General features: G+C 36.7%; 1 protein-coding gene across 1 annotated transcript in view; it reads left to right on the top strand.

The window, feature by feature from the left end:
* The first annotated feature begins 737 nt into the window (after window positions 1-737).
* LOC121633994 (somatostatin receptor type 5-like) overlaps window positions 738-14,496 on the top strand; it is a 30,973-nt gene continuing 17,214 nt past the window's right edge. Inside the window, exon 1 of the mRNA XM_041976376.1 lies at window positions 738-937. The gene's annotated coding sequence lies outside the window, so the exon portion shown is untranslated. The remainder of the gene's footprint in view (window positions 938-14,496) is intronic.

The following is a 14,496-nucleotide window of genomic DNA, read 5'->3' as shown; positions in this document are numbered from 1 at the left end:
TAGATCAGCAGTTTCTGAAATACTCAGACCAACAACCACACCACGTTCAAAGTCACTTAAATCCTCTTTCTTCCTTATTCTGATGCTCAGATTGAACTGAAGTCTTCATCATGTCTACATGACTAAATGCACTGAGTTGCTTCCATGCGATTGGCTGATTTGATATTTGCGTTAACAAGCTATTGAACAGGAGAACCTATAAAGTGGTCAATGGGTGTAGAATAAGGGTTAGAGTCAGTGGTGCCTGCATAGATGTATAAGTGCAGGTAGACAAAAGTAATTTTCATTAGTATTCACAGATTTAAGCGCAGGATGTATTTATGAAAGCCATAATCAAGAGCATAAAGACTCATGAGTAAAATACTTCGAAATATTTTAAGGCAACAACAATGAAGCAACAAGAGTTCTTTATGATGGAAGAAATTATAATTTTTGATAAGGGTCCAATATTTCTTGATTAATTCTGTTTTTTTTATGGTTTTTACACTTGAGAAGAGTTAAATAAATTAAGTTTCTAGAATGGTTGATTAAAAAAACAGGAAGAGAAGCACCACATGCTGCAAGATTGAGTGGCTCTGTAGGAATGTGAGACCTGCAAGTTACTGTATACAGAGACAGCGCGCAGGCTGGGACAATCTTCTCTCACTCACACACACCGAAGGATTTCTAACACCTCCTACTTGACTGTGTGCAGCCGCAGAGCTGTTACCTAGTTACAAGCCGGAGTCTGAGCGACCTGTGCTGCCGCGGAGAGCGCGAGCGCATCAGTCAGTCCGGGAGCAGACGGAGGAGCACAGCGGGCTGTTGTCACGGCGGAGGATGAGAATGAAACCCGTCTTGGCAGGGAACAGAAGAAAGTGCAGCTGCTGCTCAACATTGTTTCACAGATAAAGCCTGAAATAGCGGAGCCGCAGTGTGAGGAGTCTCTGCTTCAAAGGTAAGTTGGATGAAGTGCAGCTGTGTTTCGCAGGTCATCGCATCGCTAAGGATGACTGGATGTGGCTGTTTGTGGTTAACTGTGAAGCCACATCTCTCACCTCATCTACTCTATATTGTGAACCCCTCAAACCAAGAAGGAAATATTCTTTGAAATTTGGATGATTACTCTCGCAGACAGGTTTAACTTACAAGGGAGGAGCGCAGGTTCAGAATAAAATTAATAAAATAATGAAAAACAATTATAAAATGTTTTATAATTATAAATAACATTTTGAACTTCATTCATTGTTAAATGTCAAAACAGCTGCCAAGATTTTATTATAAACTGACTCATCTCCAAACATGAGTAGATGGTGAGACAACAGCTGGATACACAGGTGTGAAGACTTTAAGAAATGTTTATTTATGAGAAATTATCTATTTTCATTGTGCCAGTTTTGTTTCTTTGTCTTTTTGTTTTATGATTAGTTTGGGCTAATTGCAAACTGTTTACTGTATTTTTTTTTTTTTTCATTTATTTGTTATTTTGTGCATCTTCTGCCTCATTTTGTGTGGGTTATGGTCATATTTTACTTGCTATTGTTTCAGTTTCGTGTTTAGTTCCATAGCTTTTATGTTTCATTATGTGGTTTGCATCTCTTTGCCACTGGTTTACATTCAGTGTTGTTCGGTTTGTCATTTTGGATAATTTTTATGTTTTTTGGAATCAGACAAAGCCTTGATTTTGTTATTATTTAAGTTTTGTGACTGATTACTTAAAGCCTCATTACTGAACTGAACCACCTCCTGAAGGCGATTCATTTAGCACCCATCTTGCATCCTGTCTCTTCTTTGAGTTCTCTACAAGCAGTAAAAGTTGGTCTGATGTTGAGTCTTGTCTCTTGCTTTGTCCCTTTCTCTATGTCTTTTCCTCTTATCCTCTGATAATGTTCTTCTGGGTTTCTTTGCTGAATCAGTCATGGTGCTCATTCAAAATGGTCAGTGTGTTGATATCCAGTTGCTGGTGCTGTAAACTGGAATACGGCTTCAAAGTAGTGCACAGAGATGGAATTAAAAAGATGTGAAATGCGTTTTTTAGCCTACAGACGATGCCGGGCTATTCCAGGAATGTATATAAAGAATGCCATTGTGCTATCAAAACAAGTCAGAAGCACAGATTTTTTTAAATTGGAACGTTATGTAATACTACTTTAAGTGTTGTTTGATCATTCATTATTTAAAACATGATAATCTTTGGGTTATCAAATGATTTCCAAGATTTTCTCAGATTTTCAGCCTCAACAACAACCTTAATTTCCCTGTTTTATTAGGTGGGGTATCAGGAAAAAAATAAGAAAGAAAAAATAGAAATAATACACAAGATCATTGGTCAGTCATTGTAAAATTGGATGTTACCATTAAGTCACACTTGTTTGTGGTCTGCTAAACTGAAGCTTCACTTTTGGTATTTTAATCCTTGCCATTGTGGTCTTTTGAAAGCGTATCTGTTGTTATCCTCTTTCATATCTACACTAATGAGCTATCCCTTATTAAGCCACATCCTACAACCAGTTTTATCCTTAGATTCACTCTCCATGAGACATAAAGAATGACTATAAAGCTCGACTGAAGATGTAAAAACTAGTGACTGACACGATGTTAAGTATGGAAATGGACTGAGTAATAAAGTGGATAATTTTATCAACAATTTGTATATAATCAAACTTAATTTTTCAACAAGAGGAGTTGTCTCTTCACTAGTAGAAATAATCCAATAAATAAATTTAAAAAAAAGTAAAGAATCAACATATAGTGAGTTTTCTGACATTAACACAATAAAAATCAGGTTTAACTTCAGCTAGCTGCTGTCTGCCAGCAAAAATAGCTGTTATGCAGGATTGACTAAAACAATACAAAAGATCAAAGATTTAAACCAGTAATGATGGTAGCATCACATTCTGGGCTGTTCTGCTGCCAGAGTAACTGGTAGAAGAACAAGGAACAATAAAGAAAGAAGATCACTTCAGTCCTCTCCAGCACAACTTCAATCAGTCAGCTAGAAAGCTGAAACTCAGACACGGTTTGATTTTCCAACTAGATGCCAAACACACATCATAGATGGTTATGGAAAGCAAAGCTTTCCAGAGTTTGGCTTTAAGAGTAGTCATTACATATGTGGGAAACATGCCTACTGTCAGTAAACCAACTTATTCAAAAAGATTTTACCTCAAGGAACAATTAAATATCTGACAGATGATGGAGTATTACTCAAAGTGGTACCACCAAATCTCAGGTGGACTTCATGCTTGTTTTCAACGAATTAGTTTAATTTTTTAACTAGTATAGATGTAAGGAAACCACACACAATGTTCAGATAAACTACTTGAAGCCCAAATTACTATTTAGGACTATGATAATTATTGTTTTTTTGCAGTCCTACAGTTTACTGATATAATAAACACACAAGCGAAATTCACCAAATTTCAAAATTTTCCTAAGAAAATGATATTTTGTCTATAAAACTGAACAATATTCTGGTAAAATCATCCAGGAACAGCTCTAACAACAGCATAACACCTTGTAGGCTCTACCAGTGCATGTTATCCACTATTCTGAGTGTTTTCCATTTTCTTGCACTCACAGCGTGCCATCTCTGCCAGTGATATGCAAGATCACAAATCAAACATAAGAGCCTGAACTGTTGGCAGGCTCACTGTCCTACTTCTGCAAACACCGGGTGTCGATGCCACGTCTTTGCAGCAACATTCAGGTGTGTTACATGTTGGAACAAACAACAATGGTTTCCATAGTTATTCACCACACCTGGCAGTGGCTTTAATACGGTATCTGCTCAGTGTAATGTTTCAGTCACGTTATAATTATTTAGAGTAAATGAATAACAGCAAACAGCTTTATTTTTCTTCAAAGTTTCAGTATATATATATATATATATATATATATATATATATATATATATATATATATATATGTGTGTGTGTGTGTGTGTGTGTGTGTGTGTGTGTGTGTGTGTACTGTTGATTTTTCTTCGCTGTGTTATGATAGTATTACTGTGATTAGAAGTTAAATAGATTTCTTCATCTCAGAGGGGCAAAATATCTCCTAAAATATTGCATTTTTATCTTTTACATTTAGCAGGAAATAGAAGCCTTGCTAGTTAACTGTAATGGATACACACTTAAAAGGTAAATGATGCCATCATCTATCCATCCAGTAACAAGTGAATCACACAAATTTCAGCCCGCACACACACTCAGAGTTGCTGCAGGTGGGAGGTTAATCAGCACAACCCACAGCAGACTCAGAGGTAGGATTACCATATCTCACTATGCTTAAGGTTGTGGTGATTTCCTCTGCTTGTGTTCAGCTGTGTTTAATATTGTTGGCTTCATCAAGATGTTGCAGAGATGCATTTGAGTCTGTAAATCAACTTTAATAAACCCTGAGGGAGAAGCTGTTTTGAAAGAGCTGTTTTGTTATAGAAGACGAGACCAGTGCAGGGATGTACTGTAAAAACTAACTCTTACCAGGTTAAAGGGGGAATCTAATGTGTGAACATGTGTACACAGTGAGAACTTAATGACCCGTGCATGTTCACGAGTTTTTTTGAGTTATCTGGAAAGTTATCTCTGTTTATGTTGTGTTGAACCCATTTGATCATCATGATCTTACATATAAAAATGCTATATTTCTTTCCATGTGCTTAAAAAAAGATGATAAATGATTTTATGTATGAGGGAATGTTTTTTGTTTGCAGGGTAAATATTTATTAGATGTCATGGTTTGCTGGTTTTGTACTTCTGCATGCTAACATCTTCTGATTTAGTTAGGTTCAACTTAGGTATCTAATGTTTTGTTTGCTTTTTTCTTTTCTTTAATCAAGATCTTGTGTTTTATTTAGTGGCGTTTGCCTTTTCTCCAACATTGTATTAATTCATTTTTACTTCTTGAAGCAATTTGACATTTTCTGTCATTTGTCATCTAAAAGGATTTGTTGTTGCCTTAAAAAGTCAAGAGAGAGAAAACACATTTCCTACATTTAATGAAAAAAGGGGCATCTGTAGAGATAATAATAAGCTCTTTTTTCTGCTTCTTCTACGTTTTGAGTTTGAGTTTCCCACTTACTCTGTGCATTTCATCTTTTTATTTCTATATGGAAAAATTATACAGCAGAAAACATCAGGCTTCTCCTTCATTGACTACTACATGTAAGGAGGTTGTGTTCATTTAATGAGGGTCCGTCTGACGTTTGGTTGACAAATCTTCCCCCCAGGCTGTGCTAGTTGGAGATTCATTGATTTATCAGATATATAGTTTTAATGTAATTTTTTTAGCTAATGCCAAGCTGCACAAACCATGGATTCTGTGTTTTTTTTTAGTTTTTTGAAAGCAAAGCTACAAAAGCCTGAAGAACTGAACCAGGTTGTCATTGGAGAAAGACATAAATTCTTCCATCCCCTTATTCCTCCTAAAATATAACTGCTTATTAAAATTTTCTTGTTTTTGTGGTGTCTGCACATATTTTAACCAGACTGGAAGTCAACATGTTGTACAGTATCATGTTGTAAGGAGGTTGTTACAAATATTTCTGAGTCAGTACCAGAGATGTTCCTGCAATCTTACAAAGCATTCTTGTCTTTGTTCTAGGAGAAAACTATAAGTGTGGCTTCTCATTTTCTTAGTGAACATTTTATATTGAAAAAAATCCCATTTACGGCACAGAAATGGTCTTTAACTGTGTTCGGAGATGTAGAAGGATGCAACAGGTATAAAATCAGGATATGTAAAAACAGATGCCTTCCTGAGTTAGATATTTATTTTTCTAATACATTTGGTGATTTTTAAAGTCTCACTACTGAACTTTGGCAGATTTTCTTTGTGGGGTGCCCCCTAACAACAGCATCTATCTTGCATCCTACCTGTACTCTGAGTTCTCCTCAGTCAGTAAAAGTCAGTATATTGATGACTCTTGCTCTGTCCGGTTCAGGATTTGAATTACACTGGAGCTTTTGGGGAGCCTTTGTCGGGTTGCACCGTGACTTTGCACATCATGTGCAGGGGCATATTAGTGCACATAGCATGGTCAAAAAAACCTCTGCTGCTACTGTATGCAGCTTGTTTAATCAGAAAAAGTTATTTTAACAACCACAAAAGAAAGCATATAAAGTGTTTTTTTTTTTTTGTTTTTTCTTTTATGAACGCTCACAGTGCGCTACAAACAAAGAACGTTGCTCCCCATGGTGCTGAAGGAAACAGGACGGATCACATTTAAGGGCTTTAATTAATTAAATAAATGAATAAAACAAACAGCTGACAAATTATTGCTATTCTTTTCAAGACACATCAGGAACCTTTTTGAAAAATTAAATGTAACCTGAAAGTAAACTATTTTAGGGCTCCCCCTCAAAGTATCAGTTGAATGTCTTTAGGGGAGCTCCTGTGCCTTTCAGGGGAGCCATGCTCCCCTTAGCTCCCCCATAATTTGAACTCTGGTCCTGTTGTCCCTTTCTTTTCCTTGCTTTTTCCAATAATACCCACTTGCATATCTTTACTGAATTAGCTATGATGCATGCTCAAAATGGCCATTGTGTTGATATCCAGTTGCTGGCATGTGACCCAATGCCAAAAAGCAAAATGTAGCTTTAAAATGATAATGGTGGCCCTGGTTGGGTGGAGAAAAAAAAAGTGGAAACATGGTTTCTCAGCCTCAGGATGCAGCTGGGCAACAATGGCCTCATAAATGTCAATGTACCATCAATATGAGTCAAATGAATACCTTTGAGGTTAGAAAGTTACTAAATCCCCCTCATGTTGTGGGAAGTGTCATCCATCCATCCATCCATCCATCCATCCATCCATCCATCCCAGCAACTACTAGGCGAGAGGCAGGGTACAACAGGGAAAAGTTGACTCGCCCTGTTGTACATTTAAATGGCTTAAGGAAACAATTATCATCTGTAATAGTTTTCTGACATTAAAGGCAAAAAGATTAGACTATATGGTTTGTCAAGAAAATTATCATAATTTAGCCTCTTCTATTATGTTAGATCATTCATTCTCACATAAAGATATATTATTTTCACCTGCTATAGTCTTTAAGATAAGTTAGATTATTACTGAGTTTTTTACACCCAAGTCTAGTTACGTAAAACTCTCTTATCATAATTATCTCTCTTGAAGATCTCGGGGATAACTTTGTTCCTTTTGCTCTGGGCTTTTTTTTAAGCTGAAATTGGCACCTGGATACAGAAGAAAAAGGTCAACAGAGCATAAAAGTATAGACAGAATTGGATGCCTGGCTGTGTGTGAATTTTCTGGGTTTATTAAATTGGTGTGACTCACTGAGCCTAGAGGAAAAACCGCCTTCATTCGTCTTAAGCCTCGGAGAGGAAGCAGTGGCAACAGCCTCGGGGAGATGGACCTCCTGTTGAGTTAAAAAGAGAGAAGATACACGAAGACCTCAAGGACGTCACCGTTAAATATTCATCGATCAATGCGCAGCGCCACGAGTCCCTAATTTATTCAAGTGCTGCTGATTCTTGTTTTTGGCAGGAAGAGACTGAGGGGCACCTGATCTGCAGCAATGAGCCCACACACAAACTGTACAAACAACTCAATGTGTAATACTTTACTTTCTTTCTTCCATTCCCCCCCATGTGTTTACAAGCACCTCCCACACAGATATACAATCTGTGATCACACATGTAGCCCCACAGAAAACTGCATGTTTTTGTAGCAGCAGCAGGTGGTTTGACTAAGAATGTGCTGGAGAGCCGAGAGGATTTTGGTTTTGACCAGTAATTCATTTACAAACACTAATGTCATCTAATTCACACCAAAGCTTTTCAGATGTTAAAATGAAGACTTTAATGTACAATATCAAATTAACTTGATACTAGAACTGGACACAACAGTTGAGAGATTTAAAGGTTTAATGAATTAAATTAAACTGAATGAAGTGAAATAAAGAAATAGTTCATTAATTCCTGAGGGCAAATTTTTTAAAATTAAAAATCTGAATTAATTCAATTACTTTACAATAATATAAAAACTAAATAAATACAGTAAAAACAACTGAAAAGAATCCTAAGGAAAAAGACATTTAAACATTTAAAAATGTAATATTTTAACAAAAATAAAATATAACTAAATACATAAATAATTATAAAAAAGTAAATAAAAAATCAAACCATTAAAAAAAGTTTAATTAAAATGATCAGAAGCAGTTAAATTACAAATTTGCAACAAGACGCAACAGACATGAAGTAGCCTCTTACTGAACATACTCCTAATAAAAAGTAATAAACTAATAATGATAATAAATTAATCAAATAAGTAAAGAAAATCAAATTATATTAAATATTACAGTCATTTTAGCAGATTCTTTTCTCCAGAGCAACTTACAAAGGTTAGGCATTAGCGTTAAGGGTCTTGCTTAAGGATGGAATTGGAAGGTGTTAATATTCGGGGGATTCGTAATCTTTTACCCACATGGGAAACCGATGCTCTGCCAACTGAGCTAGCCAGCTACTGAAAAAGTATATATCAAATATAAAAAATATCTGAAAGCATGAACATTGAATTGACTTCAATAGAAATTTTATGCAAATGTATGTAATTTTATAGACTGAATACTTTCAGTTGATGAAGAAATTGACAAATAACTTCAATCTGTCAGACCAAAATCACCAGAACTTTCTGAATCCCTGAGCTTTTAAAATAAAGACTAGATATTGACTTCTGCATCCACTGTTTGCACAGTTCTCTATAGACTACAGCCAGGCATTAACCAGGCCTCATGCTTCTATGTTTGTTTGGACCCATATAACATGCTCATTATCCTTCATTTCGAGTTATTTAATGTGTACAAAATGTTTGCAACTGATCCTTTTACACGCTTACCTTGTACAGAAAAAAATACTTATTGAGCCTCTATGCACCATGTGATGAATGTAAACCTTGCAAAGTTTAAAAAGAATATCTGAGTATCTGAGTAAGCGTTTTTCTTTGTTGTATTTCTAGCGCAATGAAATGAATATGATGGTGTTAATTTTAGAGTCATTTCAAATACCATGCCCAGCAGAGAATAAATCCTCGCTGATGCTGCCTCAAAGTGGTTGTTAATTGTTGTTGTGTAGGTTGTGTTTTGTTTGAATGAATCCACCATCAAACTTTGTTACAGTGAGAAGCTTCTGTAAAGTCTATCTTTTAAAGATTATGTGATTTTTTTATAGGAACAGTAGTGTGGAACTCTGTTGGATAATTTGTGATGGTTAGCTTGCCGTTAAGGTTTTCTATGAAAGTTTTCCAGACATTTAAATCCCATTTTTGGCATTTACAGTCCAGCCACAAAATATAGTCTTTATTCAGAAACTCGATATGGTAAAGTCATCCATGATAGCATCATAATTTAATGTTGTTGAGAGACCTCTATTAAGACCCAGAAATGGTGATGAAATTGTCGTGTCTGTGGGTTTTGGGATTGGGTTTTAGTGATCTGTGTGTTTTGGTTTGGTTTTGCTGTCATTTGGGCTTACTGTCTTGTCTGGTTTCCTTTTCCGTATTAGTTCCTCAGTGTATTTATACCCCTTGGTTTCAGTTTTCCTTTGTCAGATCCTTGCTGTGTTTGGTCTCATCATTAAAACTTGTTCCTGCACCCGTCTGCCTCCTCCTCTTCAGTCTGCTACTCGGTCCTCACCTTTGCCACACCGTGATAAAAACATGATTAAACCACTTCCTCTTAAGCTTCAATTGATCGTAGTGTCCAATCTGGAGCAGCTACAGATCAACAAATGGCAAGAAAGTTCTATCTCTGTCTGAAAATAACAAAAAAAAAAACAAGGTCCTCTATGTCTGACATAAAGACAATAAGACATTTTTGATGCACAGTGGCACCAAAAATTAGCTGAGTTGGAGTTGGGTTTGTGAGGATAGTAGATGTTGCATAAATAACTGTAAATTGAAAAAAATGTCTGGAGGAAAAAGTGTAAATATGTAAATAGTTTTTCTTGTGTGTTTGTTTCAATGCCAGTGTTTTTTCTCCTGAAATCCAAGACTTGAGAGAATGATGTAAAGATGAGAAAAGACTTGGGCACTGTTGATCTGTGTGTTATTTAGTACTGTTAGTAATAAATTCTGTTTTATTGTTTCTTTAGTATAAATTCTACTTTTCATTCTTTTAAGGTAATATTACTGTCAAAATACACAGTAAAGCAAACCAAAGACGTTAAAAGATGGTTGTTGCATGTGGATGTTAAACAAACTGTGATTGAAATTACTGTCTGTAATGGCTGCATCCACCTCTCCTCCTTCCCTTTTTAAAGAGTTTTTTTGTGGTTGTTACAGGAAACTCTACACTGTAAGACTTTTCACTGTGAATTTACAGTAATTTACTGGCAGCAGCTTCGCCAGTAAACTACTGTAATATTTACAGCACTTTGCTGTAATTTAGAAATACAGCATATTACTGTAAATTATTCTACAGTTAATTACTGTAAATTTACAACACTATCACATATATTATTTTACTGTAACTTTACAGTAATTTACTGGTTCGTTTTACCAGTAGACTACTGTACTTTTGCAGTGCTGTATTTCAGAATTACAGTACATTCCTGTAAATAATTGTAAAGTTCATTGCTGTAATACTACAACTAGAAATAATAACAATAATAATAATAATAATAATAATAATAATAATAATAATATAAAGAAATGACAGCGGAAAATATAATAGTTTCTTTTCAAATATTTATTTGAAAAAATATTTGGAACACAAAAATTTTATCAATAAAGTTTATAACCTCAGGGAATTTTTTTTTTCCTGTTGTATTTTTACCCTTGTATTTTATAGTGTGAGGCTGTTCTTTACAAATGATAGCAACAGTGACACATGAATATTCCACCATGCACCATCCTAGTTGGTGTTCTATTGCCATTGACCTGAGACACAGAAACTGCTCCATTAACATGTTGGTGACTGCTGAAATCTGACACCTTATGCAGGGGTGTCATACTGGTTCCAGAAAGGGCTGTGTGGCTGCAGGTTTTCATTCCAACCAAGCAGTAGCAGACCAGACTCCACTCATCTCATCAAGTCTTCAGGTTCAGACTGGACTCACTTGATGAAATGAGTGATCTGGTGTTCTCCTGCTTGGTTGGAATGAAAACCTGCAGCTGCACGGCCCTTTCTGGAACCAGTATGACACCAGTGCCTTAGGGTCACACCATGTTCAAACTGGAAAAAAAAAAATCTAAACAATGTATGAAATGTTAAATGCTGTTCTGAACTCTCAAACACCAACATACATTTTGGTCAGTCGTTCACCTCAACAAATTGAACAGGGACAGAGCTCTAGCAATACAAATGCATCCAGACAAATTTGAAATTAAGGACGAAAACTGGGTGATCTGGATATTGGAAAGAATGTAAAGATTGTGCTCACACTAAATTTTTACACCGATAATGCCAAAACTCTCATACTGCAGCTGAACGTGCTTGCTTATATGAATGCCACTGTATTTTCTCTAACACTGTGTGTGTGTGTGTGTGTGTGTGTGTGTGTGTGTGTGTGTGTGTGTGTGTGTGTGTGTGTGTGTGTGTGTGTGTGTGTGTGTGTGTGTGTGTGAGCGTGTGCGTGCATGTGACAGTATGTGTGCATGTGTAGATCAGACAAAGTCCCACTTGAAGTCACTGATCCTCTTGATGAGTGTGCTGACATGCGGATTCACAGATGTTGACTTCTTCTGGACCATCTTCCCGCTCTTCTTGCTTTTCACCATCTCATGGCTTGCTTTTGTGCCCCTCTCCGGGTTGATGTCAATGCAGCTTCTGTAAAACAATATAGATAGACAAAAAAAGTTTTTCTTTATGGTTATATCTGTCTATGAATGTGGCATATCAAATAAGAGCATGTTCAGTACAATGTAGTATGTTGAACCACATTAAAAAGGAGATTCAGCCATAACATTATTACTAAAGGTAGTATTATAACTGTGGTTGCTATTCTTGTGTTAGAGCCTAAGCACCATTGGCTATCACTACCAGGTTATTGGAGTATGGTGTTGGGTGAAGAAAAGTCAATCAAGTTAAGCCCTGTGGAACAATAGATGTGAAAAAAGCTACCTCTGAATGAACTCCAATGTGGACGATGCCTCATGTTGGTACTGCAGGTTAAAGTTGTAGTAGGAGAAGAAGACCACTGCAAGGCCAAGAACAAAGGACATCCCTTCACATAGCACCTCTTTCTCTATGCTCAGCATCCATCGTTGGTTTGCCTGTGCCATTTGACCTAAAAAAAAGACTACAAGTTAGAAACAATAATGCCTGCTGCACATGAGAGCTATCTACTGAGCTAAAAGTTATTTGAGACAGTTTGCTCAGCAGCTAGCTCGCTGCGCACCTGATTTTGGATGAGTTTTCTGCCTCACGAGGCCTTGAGGTTAAAATCAAACACGTTTGATATTTTTTGCCTCGCGAGGTGAAAAACTCACCATGTGTGGTGCCACCTGAGCTACTTGCTGAGGGCAGAAATTCAAGTGGCCATCAAAACACGTCCTTCACTCACATGATTCCAAGATGGCAGCCCCCTGTCATAAAGAAAGAAAAATGATTGAAACGGAGACAGAGATACTCCATCTCAGAGACAAAAAATATCAATTGTGTTTGATTTTCACCTCAAGGCCTCGTGAGGCAGAAAACTCATCCAAAATCAGGTGCGCGGCGAGCTAGCTGCTGAGCAAACGGTCTTGAATGACTTTTAGCTCAGCAGATAGCTCTCGTGTGCGGCAGGCATAAACAGAAATCACAAAAATAATGGAATCAGTCTCTTCTGATTATGTTTCTATGACAACATAAAACTTATTTAGTCAAGTATGAGCATAGCTAACAATAATTTATTCACATTCCAAGTCAGATACTGTACTTACCAGCCACAATCAAACGCGGTGTGTCAGGCAGCGTGGGTGTCATCTGCACAATTGCAGGTGTGGCAGACTCCTTAAAAAGGCACAAAATCAAAATGAGTATTTTGATTGGCATTGAAAGGACTAGATCTTTTACAACAATGGAAAGACGTTATATAGAGTAAGAAGAAAGTGTCTAACTATAATATTGTTAAAACAGACATTGAAACAAAGATAATCTTACATCAGTTTGGATGATGAGGGCATCCAGTGGCTCCTTGAAGTGTGCTTTGTTGTTACTGTTCTGACTGGCTTTGTTTGTAAGGCAGAGTCACAACATTGGCTGTGAAGAGGTCTCGAAAAAACAATCCACGCAAGACTCGTTTTGCTAGATGCATAAAAGAAAGAGGACTAACGTTAAATCCACTAGCAAAAACAACCAAAACAAAATGCTTACTGACACTTGCTAATTTAAGCTAAGTTTAGCACATTGCCCGTTTTGTGGCTCTTTTGATGATGAGAATAACACACAACATGCTTACTTAGACTCGCTGCGTTACTTATCCAACCCCATGGTTTTTTAATGTTGGTATAACTAAATTGAGACGAAATGCTAACACGTTTTAATTTTTGCTAATGTTAGCTTAAACAACATTTTTCAACAGTTCTGTGGTAGCACTGTTATAAACTGCAGATAACTCAAAGAGAGAAATCCTCAAATACCCTTTATAAATCAAGGGGGGAAGGTGAATAATGTTAACTCACTCTGTGGACAGTTTGGAGGACCTCAGGCAGCTCCAGGTATCTGTGCAGTTGGCTGAGCAGTTTTTCCTGTGACTGATGGTCTGGAGTTTCCAGTTTTCCCGCACTTTTCTTTCACCTTCCCATAATGCTTAGCTGTTTACAGTAACATTTACAGTAATCTTGTAATAAAAACAAACACTCTCTGAAATTACTGTAATCCATTTTTATCTCCCAGATTGCATTGCAGTTTACAGTATGATACTGTACGGCAGCAATACAGTAAAATACTGTTCACATTTAACTGTAAATTTACATCAAAGGTTTACAGTGTAGTCCCATCTCTTACCTGGGGCGACGTGTCTCAGTGGGTAGAGTGGTCGTCTTGCAGCCTGAGGGTTGCCGGTTCCATCCTCGGCCTATCGAGCTCATGTCAAGGTGTCCTTGAGCAAGACACCGAACCACTAATTAACCTCTGATGGGCCGTGGTTTAGTGTCTTGCATGGCAGCTTCCGCCATCAGTGTGTGAATGAATTTGATGTATATTGCTTTGGGTAAAAGTGCTAAATAAATTCAGACCATTTACCTGCTTCATGCAAGGTTCATGTAGGTCTTTGTTTGGAGATTGGGCCTATGGGTTGTATTTTAGGTGATGAGCAGGACTTGTTGGAGCATATGGTGATTAGCAAAAGCATGAAAACATTAAAGTGAAATAAGATTTCACGGCTTTTAGCAGTTTGACTTTTTTTGAAGAAATATTTCCATGTTTTGTTATCTAATCAGATCAATAAGACTTTGTTTTCTCTCTTCAGGTTTTCTGAAAACAACTCAGGCAATTAAAAAGGTTAAAACAACAACAAAAAAGTATTTCAGCTAAAGAAATTAAAACATTGCTGACATTTTTCCTCTTTTGAA

This window comes from Melanotaenia boesemani, chromosome 2 (genome assembly GCF_017639745.1).
Source record: "Melanotaenia boesemani isolate fMelBoe1 chromosome 2, fMelBoe1.pri, whole genome shotgun sequence".
Taxonomy (NCBI): Eukaryota; Metazoa; Chordata; class Actinopteri; order Atheriniformes; family Melanotaeniidae; genus Melanotaenia; species Melanotaenia boesemani.
Note: the sequence above shows the minus strand (reverse complement) of the source record. Positions and strands in the feature narration are given on the sequence as shown.